This window comes from Dreissena polymorpha, chromosome 8 (genome assembly GCF_020536995.1).
Source record: "Dreissena polymorpha isolate Duluth1 chromosome 8, UMN_Dpol_1.0, whole genome shotgun sequence".
Classification (NCBI taxonomy): domain Eukaryota; kingdom Metazoa; phylum Mollusca; class Bivalvia; order Myida; family Dreissenidae; genus Dreissena; species Dreissena polymorpha.
In genome coordinates, this window is record NC_068362.1 from 87,070,990 (window position 1) to 87,085,188 (window position 14,199).

Genomic DNA, 14,199 nt, shown 5'->3' on the forward strand with positions numbered 1-14,199 from the left:
ATGAACAGGGATAACCGAGTGGTCAAAGCGTAAGACTTTTTCTCCAGGGCTCAGAAGTTCGAGCCAAGTTGAGGTTTACCTTTTTTCTTTCTTTAATATTATTCATGTTTTGCTTTACTGGAGCTTTTTTAGATCAAATGTTGACATTTATCAACATACAGCATTTAATGACAAACTTCAATACATGTCAAAATCTGTAAAAAGGTACCTGTATGGGAATAGCTTGACAGTCGGGGACTGCATAAATGATGTTATTAATTAACCCATTTATGCATAGCGTCTAGAAAAAAAGGCATTGGCAAACAGCGTTGACCCAGATGATACGCCGCATCAGAGTCTGTGCTGTTTGCTTAAAGGAATTTCTGTAAAAAATATGCTAAATATAGAAATAAATATACTAGACATCCCTAATTTTGGAAATAAATTGATCCAATTTAGAAGGATGGATGAGTCCACTAGGCATAAATTGGTTAAATTATGATTGATAAGCTTAAGTAGTCTCTGATAATCTTTGAATACTTTTGGTGTCCTTTATACAGTCTTTGTTGCACAGCATAGTTATAATGTCTATAATTGTGTATGATGCCTTTTGTCAAAAAATTACCATGGTATATCACTTGTCCGACTACGATCGCTAGATGTACATCTGTAGCTATAATATTTAACCCATTTATTCCTAGTTGACTCTCCCATCCTTCAAAATTGGTTCAATTTATTTTCCAAAATTAGGGATGTCACGTATATTTATTTCTATATTTAGAATATTTCTAACAGATTTTTTTAAGCAAACAGCGCAGACCCTGATGAGGCGCCGCATCATGCGGCGTCTCATCTGGGTCTACGCTGTTTGCCAAGGCCTTTTTTCTAGACGCTAGGCATACATGGGTTAAAACGAATTGATGTGTAATCTATGGAAAACGCTTTGGTCTATATGTGTTGCTGACGTATTGATGTATAATGCACTGATAACGTATTGATGTATAATGCATTGGTAACGTATTGGTCTAGTATTTATTTATAACGTATTGATGTATAATGCTTTGATAACGGATTGATCTATACTAATGTATTGATAACGCATTGATATATAATGTATTGATAAGGTATTGATTTATTATGTATTAATAACGCATTAATATATAATGTATTGAGAACGCATTGATATATAATGTATAGATAACGCATTAATCTATTATCTTTTTACAAAGGGATGTCAGCCATGTCTTTGACGATCCGTTTTGAAGAAGTTAGGAAAGTTAAACGATTCTTAACCACTAAAAGTTTAAAGTATAATAAGTAAAAGTTGCTGTCCAAGTTTTCGTAAACATTGTATTGTATCATACAATAATAATAATAAAACAGTTTTATAAAGCACTGATTACAGCAAAACAACTGTGAAACTAAACCGTCAACTAGTGTTTGTTGTGGGCGGACGGTCCGTAGCTTAGGATTAATGCAATGTTTAAGTCATGTTGCTGTTGTCCTTTGTTACTCAGACGTTTTTCTTCCACATGTTAAGAACACGCAACGGAAAACGAAAGGCGTGACATTGGTTTTACATAGAATTTTCTAAAAAAAACGAGCCTTTATGACATCATGTTGAATTAATTTAGTACTTCCCAGTTCCCAAGCTTAATCAAGTACATTCACGCCCCCGACGTTTTTTTCTATCATGAGCTTTGTCTGTATGAATGTTTTTATGCATAAAACGTGAAGTAAAACCGGATACCGCTCTGGCTATCGCATAACCACAATCACAAAGTAAATGTGATGTGTTTGCAAACATGTAAAGTTATCCTTCGCACAGTGAAGGGCAACTACTCAATAGCAACCGGAAAAAAATCATTTAGGCGCACTAGTTTTGTAAGTAAACAACGATTAACCCTTTGCATGCTGGGAAATTTGTCGTCTGCTAAAATGTCGTCTGCTGAATTTCTAAAATTAGCATTTTCTTCGATTTTTTTCAAAGAATACTATCAGAATAGCAAACAGTTTGGATCCTGATGAGACGCCACGTTCTGTGGCGTCTCATCTGGATCCAAACTGTTTGCAAAGGCCTTTAAAATTCGGTTCCAGCGCTGTAAGGGTTAAGACATGCCATTGCGGCCACAAATACAGACAATTAATGTTCACCAAATGAACGACCTGAATGAATATTAGGTCAGAAGCATAAGATGCTTGTTCATGCATGGTAAATTCGCCAAACATTGTGCTATGTTATACCAACTCCTCATTTATTACTGAGTGGATCTCGCTTTAATTGTCACAGTATTTTGCTGATTTATGGCAATTGTTTGTTTCCCTAGATTATAATATATATATTCATATACACACAAGGCAGACTCAGGCGCGGAAGGATTTCATTCCAAACATTCTTTTTGAGTGTCTCAGTTCTTGTGAAACATTTAAAGTTTTATAAATGGTTAATCTTGCCGAAAGCTGAATGACAACTCTAAACATAACTGTTAATTGCTAAACATTGTTTTAAAGTGGATTCTTTCACCACACATGTATCAAATATTCATTATTTTAACAGGGCCGTTCGCAGGATTTTTGACTGGGGGGGGGACCGACCGGGTAGAATTTTGGAGGGGTCCCCCATCCCTATATATATACATATATATGTATATATATATATATATATATATATATATATATATATATATATATATATATATATATATATATATATATATATATATATTTGTTTTTTGAATTTAAAGCATAACTATTTGTCATGCAGATGTGAAGGACTTACCCATGGTAACAATAGCACGATTTTAAGAGAATGGTTGAGCAGCAAAAATCTTATTTACATGAATAATACCGTTATATAGTCGTGAAATTGTTAAGGTTTGTCGTGATATCGAAAGTGTTTGGTCGCAACATATTGTTTTCACCTTAACGTTTACCAGGAATGTTTGGACAGGGAATGAATCAACAAAATCATGAGAAGTAGTAGTAGTAGTAGTAGTAGTAGTAGTAGTAGTAGTAGTAGTAGTAGTAGTAGTAGTAGTAGTAGTAGTAGTAGTAGTAGTAGTAGTAGTAGTAATAGAAGTAGTAGTAGTAGTAGTAGTAGTAGTAGTAGTAGTAGTAGTAGTAGTAGTAGTAGTAGCAGCAGCAGCAGCAGCAGCAGCAGCAGCAGCAGCAGCAGTAGTAGTAGTAGTAGTAGTACTAGTAGTAGTAGTACTAGTAGTAGTAGTAGTAGTAGTAGTAGTAGTAGTAGCAGTAGTAGTAGTAGTAGTAGTAGTAGTAGTAGTAGTAGTAGTAGTAGTAGTAGTAGTAGAAGTAGTAGTAGTAGTAGTAGTTGTAGTAGTAGTAGTAGTAGTAGTAGTAGTAGTAGTAGTAGTAGTAGTAGTAGTAGTAGTAGTAGTAGTAGTAGTAGTAAGTAGTAGTAGTAGTAGTAGTAGTAGTAGTAGTAGTAGTAGTAGTAGTAGTAGTAGTAGTAGTAGTAGTAGTAGTAGTAGTTAGTAGTAGTAGTAGTATAGTAGTAGTAGTAGTAGTAGTAGTAGTAGTAGTAGTTGTTGTTAGTTGTTGTTGTTGTTGTAGTAGTAGTAGTAGTAGTAGTAGTAGTAGTAGTAGTAGTAGTAGTAGTAGTAGTAGTAGTAGAAGTAGTAGTAGTAGTAGTAGTAGTAGTAGTAGTAGTAGAAGTAGTAGTAGTAGTAGTAGTAGTTGTAGTAGTAGAAGTAGTAGTAGTCGAGTAGTAGTAGTAGTAGTAGTAGTAGTAGTAGTAGTAGTAGTAGTAGTAGTAGTAGTAGTAGTAGTAGTAGTCGTGCCGTCGTTCTTGTTGTCGTCTCGTAGTCGTAGTAGTAGTCGTCGCCGTAGTAGCGTCGTAGTCGTAGTCGTAGTCGTAGTCGTTAGTGTAGTAGTCGTCGTGTAGTAGTAGTAGTCGTACGTCGTAGTCTCTTAGTAGTACGTCGTCGTGAAGTAGTCGTAGTCCTCCAGTAGTTCGTAGTAGTCGTGTAGTCGTAGTAGAAGTAGTAGTCGTAGTAGTAGTGTTGTTGTCGTAAGTAGATGTCAGTAGTCGTCGTCGTCGAGTGTAGTAGTAGTCGTAGGATAGGAGTAGGGTGGCGTGTGTCGTGTCGAGTCGTAGTAGTAGTAGAGTAGTAGTGTTGTAGTAGTAGAAGTAGTAGTGTTAGAAGTAGGACGATCTCGGACAACAATTTACGCACATGCATTTAATCACCTTTTAACAGAGCGAGGCTTTATCCTACGGGCCTCGAGCTTTAAAACCATAGGCACCGGTATATTATCGCCTTGTTCGGAACACTTCTATATTGCATTTCTGTTTGAAGTATCAGTTTCTTACGATATCAAATTAGTAAGAAGTAGAAGACACACAGTTACCGTGGTTGAAGGGCAAAGCGCGTCCCCCGTCCTAGTAACGAGAAGACACACAGTTACCCTGTGTTGAAGGACAAAGCGCATCCCCTAGTAAAAGACACACAGTTACCCTGTGTTGAAGGACAAAGCGCATCCCCTAGTAAGGAGGAGACACACAGTTACCCTGTGTTAAAGGATAAAGCGCACCTCTCCCTAGTAAGGAGAAGACACACAGTTACCATGTGTTGAAGGACACAGCGCATCCCTTCCCTAGCAAGGAAAAGACACACAGTTACATTGTGTTGAAGGACAAAGCATATCCCCCCTCATAGTAACGAGAAAACAAACAGTTACCCTGTGTTGAATAACGAAGCATTCCCCTCCCCTTGTAAGGAGAAGCCACACAGTTGCCCTGTTGAAGGTTAAAGCGCTACCCCCCACCCTTGTAAGGAGAAGATACACATTTGCCGGTACCTTGTGTTTGAGATCAAAGCGCACATCTAGTAAGGAGAAGACACACAGTTACCCTTTGTGAAAGGACAAAGCGCACCCCTTCCCTAGTAAGGAGAAAACACGCAGTCACCCTGTGTTGAAGGACAAAGCGCACCCCTCCCCTTAGCAAGACGAAGACGCAGAGTTACCCTGTGTTGAAAGACAAACCGCGTCCCCTACTAAAAGGAGCAGACACAGAGTAACCATGTGTGGAAGGACAAAGCCCACGCAACCCCCTAGTAAGGAGAAGACACGCAGTCACCCTGTGTTGATGGACAAAGCGCACCCAAAACCCTAGTAAGGAGAAGACACACAGTTACCCTGTGTTAAAGTACAAAGCGCAACCCCCAACCCCAAGTAAGGAGAAAACACACATTTACCCTGTGTTGAAGGATAAAGCGCACCCCCACCAAGTAAGGAGAAAACACACAGTTACCCTGTGTTGAAGGACAAAGCGCACTTCCTAATCCCCACCAAGTAAACAAGTAAGCTGAAGACACATAGTTACCCCGTGTTGAAGGGCAAAGCGCACACACCCATCAAGTAAGGGATGTCACACAGTTACACTGTGTCGAAGGATAAAGCGCATCCCACCAAGTAAGGAGAAGACACAAAGTTACACTGTGTTGAAGGACAAAGCGCACACACCCCCGCACCACGTGATGAGAAGACACACAGTTACCCTGTGTTGAATGACAAAGCGCGACCCCAAAGTAAGGAGAAAACACACAATCAACCTGTGTTGAAGTACAAAGCGCACCCCCTCCCTAGTAGGTAGAAGACATACAGTTACCCTGTGTTGAAGGATAAAGCGCCCCCACCCCCACCAAGTAAGGAGAAGACACACATGTATCCTGTGTTGAAGGATAAAGCGCACCGCCACCAAGGACACACAGTTTCCCTGTGTTGAAGGACAAAGCCCACCCAAGCCCCTAGTAAGGAGAAGACACACCGTTACCCTGTGTTGTAGGACAAAACGCACCCCCACCCCAAAGTAAGGAGAGAACACACAGTTACCCTGTGTTGAAGAACGTTGAAGAACAAAGCGCATCCCGTCCCTAGTAAGGAGAAGACCAGTTACCCTGTGTTGAAAAATAAAGCGCACCCCCACCAAGTAAGGAGACGAAACACAGTTACACTATGTTGAAGGATAGAGCCCACACCCCACCAAGTAAGGAGAAGACACACAGTTACCCTTTGTTGAAGGACGAAGCCCACCCCCACTAAGAAAGGAGAAGACATACATTTACCCTGTGTTGAAGGATAAAGCGCACACCCCACCAAGTAAGGAGAAGACATACAGTTACATTGTGTTGAAGGACAAAGCGCACCTCCATCAAGTACGGAGAAGACACACAGTTATACTGTTTTGAAGGACAAAGCGTCCCCCCCGCCCAAGTAAGGTGAAGACACACAGTTTCCCTGTGTTGACGGACAAAGCGCGCCTCCCTCCATCATGTAAGGAGAAGACACACAGTTACCCTGTGTTGAAGGACAAAGCGCACCCCTTTCCTAGTAAGGAGAAGACACACAGTTACCCTGTGTTGAACGACACAGCGCCCCCCCCCCCTACCCTAGTAAGGAGAAGACACACAGTTACCCTGTGTTGAAGGACAAAATGCACCCCTTCCCTAGTAAGGAGAAGACACACAGTTACCCTTTGTTGAACGACACAGCGCCCCCCTACCCTAGTAAGGAGAAGACACACAGTTACCCTGTGTTGAAGGACGAAGCGCACCCCCCCCCCCTTCCGCACGCACACCGATGTCTAACTGATCACTCAAAATGAAAAGTGATACAAAGTTTTGATAACCAATCGAAGAACGCAGTCACACCAGGTACATTCGCAATTCCACTTAACAACATTCTTTCCGAGAATCTGAACAATACTTCCTGTTAACATCATAATACGTCAAGCCTCAATGTCGTGCATATATGTTTGGCAATTTTATGCGCTATTTAAATACATAACTCACTCTGTTTACATTTTAAAATCTAAATATGCGAATGAAAATGGATCTGCATTGACCAATGCAAAACTCCCATGTTAACCGATGGTTATAATACGATCTAAATTTACGACAGAAACAATATTAAATTAACGCAACTTATTTTACTATAAAATATTGTCTGAAACGTATTAAATGTTATGTTGTGCATTACGTCTCAACCAGTTGAAAAACAAACATAAAACGCAACGTTTGGCAGATTCGGCATATTTATGTAATAAACTTATATTTAAATGTTTATTTTGCTGCGTGTTTTAGCGGGAAACATTAAAACTGTTCTCTAAAGAGATTTGTTCGGATTTGTGTTTAGTTATATTTTTTTAATGCCATTACATGATGTTACTTATAAAATTTATATATTTGGAATAACCAAACATAATTTTATGTATAAAGAGTTGGCCTTAATTTCGAACTACCACCGAGCAATTTTGACTTTAGAACACCACAATTTGGGCGGTGTCATATTACTGCACATATTTTTCCAGGTATTGATGACAAAACGCCTTATTAAAAATACATTTTATAAAGTTTTGCATGGACATTGGTGAATAATGCATTCTTTTTTTTTTGAAACTATGCCAATTGTTTTCAATTGTAATTTTGCGAGTCAGTGTATAAGTCACTTTAGAGAAAGCTATATTCTAGTTTAGCGTACACTTGAACAGTTTTTTAGTCTGAATTTAATGTAAATTGCCTTTCATAAAAATTATTTTATTGTCAAACTTACTTGAAAAAAACTTTTCACTTCCGTTGATAATGCGAAATAAAATCAGTTCGTCCGTAATACAACTACAGAATAAATGTTTTCAACTGGTTCGTCTAAAAATACAAGAATGTACTGGTAACGAAAGGTTAAACCACATGTAGTGAAAACATCAAATACTTACATTTGAACACGTTGAACAGTTAATCGTTCTTTGCGTGTTTTTTATAAGTTCATTCAAGTTGACGAGACATAATGTCATCAGAAGTTTAAAATCATGTTGTGGATAACACTGAATTAAAGGGACATTTTCACGTTTTGGTAAATGGACAAAAACTTGAAAAATTCTTTCAGAATCGCAGTTTCTGTAGTTATGGTATTTGTGAGGCAACAGTAATATTGAATATTTACCATTCTCTAAAATATCCATTATATGCATCTTTTGACGATTAAAAACCTGAAAATGATAAAGCTTTAAGAAACGATTGAATTATTTGAAAAGTTCTGTTGTTGTTGTTATATTTTGTGACACTACGAGGATTGCTTATATAACGTATCAAATACATCACTCATTATATTAGCACGGATGGCCGAGTGGTCTAAGCGTTAGACGTTTACTCCAGGGGTAAGTGGTTCGAGCCCAGAAGAGGGATATATTTTTTCTTTAATTTTATTCTTGTTTTTACTGTAGCTTTTTAGATCCAATGTTTACATTTATCAGTAAAAAGCATATAAAAGATACATATATCACAAGAGAGAAGGGTATTATATGATATTTTTATTCATTGGATTGTACCTGCGTAGTCAGTTTGAATCATGTTACTATTTATACTAATTCGCCAATCATAATGTTGGTTGCATTGAATTTCATTGAATGTAGGCATATTTTCGAAAGCTCTAAAGGCGTTGCATTATTCTATTTTTAAATTATTACTCATTTTTCAGGGTGAGTAGGTACAAATATAGTACAAATATGTCCACATAAAATGAAACACAGTACATAATGATTGTCGAATTAGTATGAATAATAACTGGATTCAAACTGACTACGCAGGTACAAGTCAATTTATTGTTGCGTTAAACACGCAGGAATTGAATTTCAAATTTTAACAACATTATATAATCATATTACATTTAAATGCTCGTTTCTCTCGTTGGTAGAATTTTATATTTTGTGTCATCCCCAAGGCTAGATCCATTGGTCATTGCGACATTTCCATGTCAAAAAAGAAATCGCTTTGTAATCAGATGCATGATACGTCGCAAATAGCGATTCAACAATTTGTTAATTTCAAAATAACATAAAAAATATAGTTCATTAAAATACACAGTTTTGGTAATGACACCTGATGTACCTGTGGGACAAAAACTTGATGTCATTAATTTACCCATACCGATTGTCTGTATGCCGTTACTAACCCATGGTTGAAGTGTAAGTCATTTTTCAAAAGTGATTTGAATGACTAATATGGACCTATTTGTAGGAGGTTTACGCGATAGCACGATAATAAAAGTAAAATACAAAAATGTTCGTTACCTTGTACTCTAAAATTAACGGTGGTAAACTAAAGGAATTGTGTTTTGGGTATTGAGGGGTGGTTTCTGCGATATATATCTGGTAGAAAACAACCAGTACTTATAAATAACGTTGTTTCCCATCAAGAAGAAATAACCTGTGGTGTTTCTCAAGGGTAGTATATCGGATGCCCATTTGTTTTTATGTTACCTCAATGACACGTCTACACGTATAAGCAAATGCTACTTTGATAATATAGCCAAATTTTATGTAACAATAAATACATCTATACGGAGCAGCAAAGCTTCCGACATGAAATCATACCGATACAAATGCTTCAGGAAACCAGTACTTAACGATAAAAGATCAGCGTATCGAACTCATATATGAGAGTATACATGTACATGCATGGGTTATAAAGTGTAACCAATATTGGCCGAGGCAAGCTCTACATAAGTTGATATTTGTTTGTTGAGCAATTCCTAACATTGATATATCGTGTAAGTACGTGCTTAAAACGGTAGACCCGTTACATTTTGATAAGTGGAGGCCAGATAACAACTTAGGTCATTCAAATGACTTCCGTTGTGTGGATGGCTCAAATATCAATTGACGTACGTACACCTAAGGAAAATGGTCGTTCAAATGGTTTTGTTCACATATATTTATTTTTGTTTTGGAATGTGAATACTTTAGTTAAATACTTTATGGAAAGCATGCCGGACCCCCTAATAGTCTTTTTGCGCCTTTGAATCATATCGTCTTCACAAAATAGACGCAAAATTATCCGCAGATGTATAAAAGGGATCTTTTCACGGTTTAGTAAATTGACAAAATTGAAAAAAGTTGTTTCAGATTCGCAAATTTTCGTTTTAGTTATGATATTTGTGAGGTAACAGTATTACTGAACATTTACCCTAGTCCAATTTAGCCATTATATGTATCTTTTGACGATTTGAAAACCTAAAAATTATAAAGCGTTGCAACGCGAAACGATTGAATAATTTGGAGAGTTCTGTTGTTATCGTTTAAATTTACGAAACTACGAAGATATAAAAAGTATAAAATACTTAAGCTGCGTATACCCGGCGGAATAGCCGAGAGGGCTCATGCGTTTTTACTTCAGACTAACTCCAGGACTCCGGGGGTCACTGGTTCGAGCCCTGGTACAGGCTACTTTTTTTCCTTTTTTAAATTTTATTCTTGATTTTTTACTGGAGCTTTTAAGATCAAATGTTTACATTTATCAATATAAAGCATTTAATGACAAACTTCAAAATATGCCAAAATCTGTGAAAAGGCCACTTTAAAGCCCAAGTCCAAGATTTCAATGGAGTTCTCATTTAGGTCGATTATATTTATTTCACTGAGATTTTTTCGTTTCTACAAATGCATTTTCTAGGTTTATTTTCGAAACCGATGTATGAGAATCGAGTATATGCTTTAGGTTACGCATGCGCACATAAGCATTTCTCCGTTGTCCTATATATGAAATATGAAATGGTTTATGTCAATTTCGACTTGATGTCAATTTTGACTATCAGTATGACCAAGCCACATTCCAATATACCCATTTACATGGTTAGAAATATAAGGCCATACATTTTTTACCCAGCACCTCTTTGACACATTCTTGACGTAGTGACTCAATTTACTTGCCATATAGATATAACAAATCTGTACTTGCTGGCATGTTGTTGTTGGCCGTGAATACACATGGCATAATATCGGATGTCAGACACGATTTCAACAAATAAGTACCAAGAATGGTGCCAAACAAGATTTTTCTATTGTTTGCATATATACAATAAATTCGATAACAAAACATATAATATAAACTGTATTTTATCAATTAAATGCACCTTAAACCCGCAAAATGGTGCTTGCTATAAAACCGCCATGTATATACTTGTTTTTCTCTTTTGTATTATGTAATGGTGGTGCTTAAAGTCTGTGGCCAGCTCATTTGAAGTTCTTGTCACAAAAATATAACTTAAAACATTATATAAATACTTGTTACCAAATAATTATCGAAGAATAGTCAACAAAGTACCCACAATATATATATATATATATATATATATATATATATATATATATATATATATATATATATATATATATATATATATATATATAATGAAATTCCCTTTTTTGACATTATTTCATTTAAGGTGACATCGAAACGTAATAATCCGACGAAAAGATATTATCTTTGCTTTCAATTGAACACCAAACTATACTTGGCAATTATGCAGATAAACTATTGTTAAGGAACTTGTCCAAAGAATTATTTGCTTAACGAACGCTAAGATGTAATAAATTCCACAAAATAACGTTTTTATATTAACAATGAGGTTCGTCCGTACTTTGCCTAGCTATTTTTTCTCTTGCTTTTTCGTCCCGAGAGACATTACAAGCAGATGCTATAAATGACTACGGGTTCTTTATTTAATGTTTCATTTCGGACGTCCAGATTCGTATACTTTGTTTAATATTATTCTATGTTTACATACGACAGTGCTTTATCAGGGCCGTTGAAACTCCAGTTAGTCAACGGACATGCATGTTGTGTTTTTCATACATCCATATATTTGTTCCAATTAAAATTCATATTGAGTCATCATGCGTTATCTAAAAATCGTTTTTATAAGTGTCTTCCTTAAGAAAAACTAAGTGGTTTCATATATATACACAGACTATTGATACTTGTTACAGTTATTGCTTACTTTAAAACGTAATCATTTTGTTCTAAAATCAATTACTTTAAGAAAGCCTTTGTAGTACTTAAAATTAAATAATGGTGTTTTCTAGGAACGAAGTTATTGTTGAATGATGGTTGTTAGAGATAACGATAGCACGAGTATCTTTCACAAGCAAATTCTGAAATAATGAAGATATGTAACAGAAACAATTTTTCCCAGCCCAAACTGGGCTTGAGTAGTTGCGATGTACCTTTAGTACTTGCATTTATCTTTCCCAAGTAGTGATAACAATAGCCCGGTGTTTTTACGTATTATACTGCGCTACAAAAATAAAGTTTGTCTGTACCGAGATAAAACAAGGCATGCAACTATATCTGATTACAAATACATTAAAATCGAGATACTTTATTAAAGTAACTTATTCACTGTTTGACAAAATGACAATTTAAAAAACAAATTGTCATAGAATCAAAAACAAGGTATGCATGATAAATTATTGAAATAAGTAAAATGACAAAGTACTATGACTAAGAAAAATGTAAGTTTATTTATATACACTTATCAATTAATCTCGAAAAAAAAATACTTATGCGTTTTTTAACGCTTGTCATCAATAATTAAGCAAACACGTGCATTACTGACATAGCTTTAAAGCTACCTCTTCAATACAAAATCCTGCATGGAGTTGTGATAGCGTGTTTCTTTTGCCTCTAGAGGTCCCGAGATCAGACCCCCAGGGTAGGCATCTGTTTTACTCTATCTTTTCATTAATTATTTTAAACTATTAAAATAGCAGTTTTGGTAGAAAACGCATACTTTTAAAAATTGCGAAATTCTGTGAATGGTTCCCTTTAATATACACTTCAAGTACGGTATCTAATACACAATGCTCCGCAAAAGCATCTTTACAAAAACGCATTTTTGTTTTGGATTCGCAGTTTTAACTTTGCATATCGTGTTAAATCAGAGTGCAGTACTTTCAATACTTTAATTTTATCATAATGTAGGTTTAAAGTTTCAAGTAATTATTCGTTTCACATACAATGTAGAAAACATGAGATTAAATTCAGCGTGCATTTGAATAAATAACAACTTAACTATTGCGTTTGATATAAAGCATGATCGATTATTTTCAAAACAAGTTACAATGTGACTTGAACAAATGTTAAAGGAACACTTCACATTTTAATTAATTAACCCATTTATGCCTAGTGTCTAGAAAAAGGCCTATTCTAAATATAGAAAATAAATATACTAGACATCCCTAATAATGGAAATAAATTGATACAATTTAGAAGGATGGGAGAGTCCACTAGGAACAAATGGGTTAAATATTAAGTGTTGACGTTTGCATATTCTCGTTTATAGTTTTGAAAACACACATTTACAGAATTTCTGAAAATCAATTTTGTCATGTAATGATTCTCTAATAGAATTAGTCCAGAAACCCTTTTGTTTTATTTTACTGTAAACTCATTATTCTTGGTAGGACATAAATTTTCGTTGATTTCGTACGTTGATATATCCACGAAATCTACACAAATACACAAACAAATCGGAAATTAATCGACGCAAATATATATTTTTCCAAAATCAGAAAACTAAGTTTCCACTTTAAAGTCAATTTTAAACCACGAAATGCCATGCCGCGAATGTAAATGAGTTGACAGTATGTAATGCAGTAACTATGTGCGTATTTTCTATTTCAAAAATAATATTTAAAAAACTGGGAAAAAATCTGAGCAAGTGCCTTTAATTTATGATACATACTTACTATTTCAAAAATAATTTAAAACAACGGCAAGAAATTCTGAGCAAGTGCCTTTAATTTATGGATTGCTTTGACAGAAAACAACTCTGTGTGACACGGAAGTAACTATAGATAGGCAAACTGGGATCGTTTTTAAGTGTACTGTTAACATTAAGATTGCCTTCGTTATGACTAGAACATACAATTCTATTGTAAAGTCAAACATAGGATTTGGATAATTGGATTATTAAAGGTATAGGCGTTATATTTACATGCATTTTATAAAATGTTGGAGGCTTATTCTCAACATGTAACTGCGAAGTATAATGTTTCAGTACATAAGTTTATGAAATAGTTTATTCATGTTAATTTTCTTGCATACATTCTGATATGGACTGTGCTCTGTGAAAAGGGGGTTTAATGCATGTGCGTAAAGTGCCGCCCCAGAGTAAACTGTGCAGCCCACACAGGCTAATCAGGGACGACACTTTCATCTTGTATGATATCTTTTGTTTGAAGAAAGTCTCTTCTTAGCAAAAAATCCAGTTTAGGTGGAAAAATTGTCGTCCCTGATTAGCCTTTGCGGACTGCACAGGCTAATCTGGGACGACACTGCACGCGCATTGATTAAACCCCCTTTTCACATAACGCGGCTCATATATATTTATATATAGTATGAAACGAAATAAAGCATGCACATC

The 14,199-nt window shown here is 35.8% G+C and overlaps 1 protein-coding gene across 4 annotated transcripts in view; it reads left to right on the forward strand.

Annotated features, from left to right (window-relative positions):
• LOC127841538 (SH3 domain-binding protein 2-like) overlaps window positions 1-14,199 on the forward strand; it is a 60,729-nt gene that overhangs the window by 19,751 nt on the left and 26,779 nt on the right. The window contains exon 1 of one of the 4 annotated variants that reach the window (XM_052370427.1): window positions 13,586-13,751. The exons of the other annotated variants lie outside the window; for them this stretch is intronic. The gene's annotated coding sequence lies outside the window, so the exon portion shown is untranslated. Of the gene's footprint in view, window positions 1-13,585; window positions 13,752-14,199 lie in introns of those variants that run through there. 4 annotated transcript variants of the gene reach the window in all.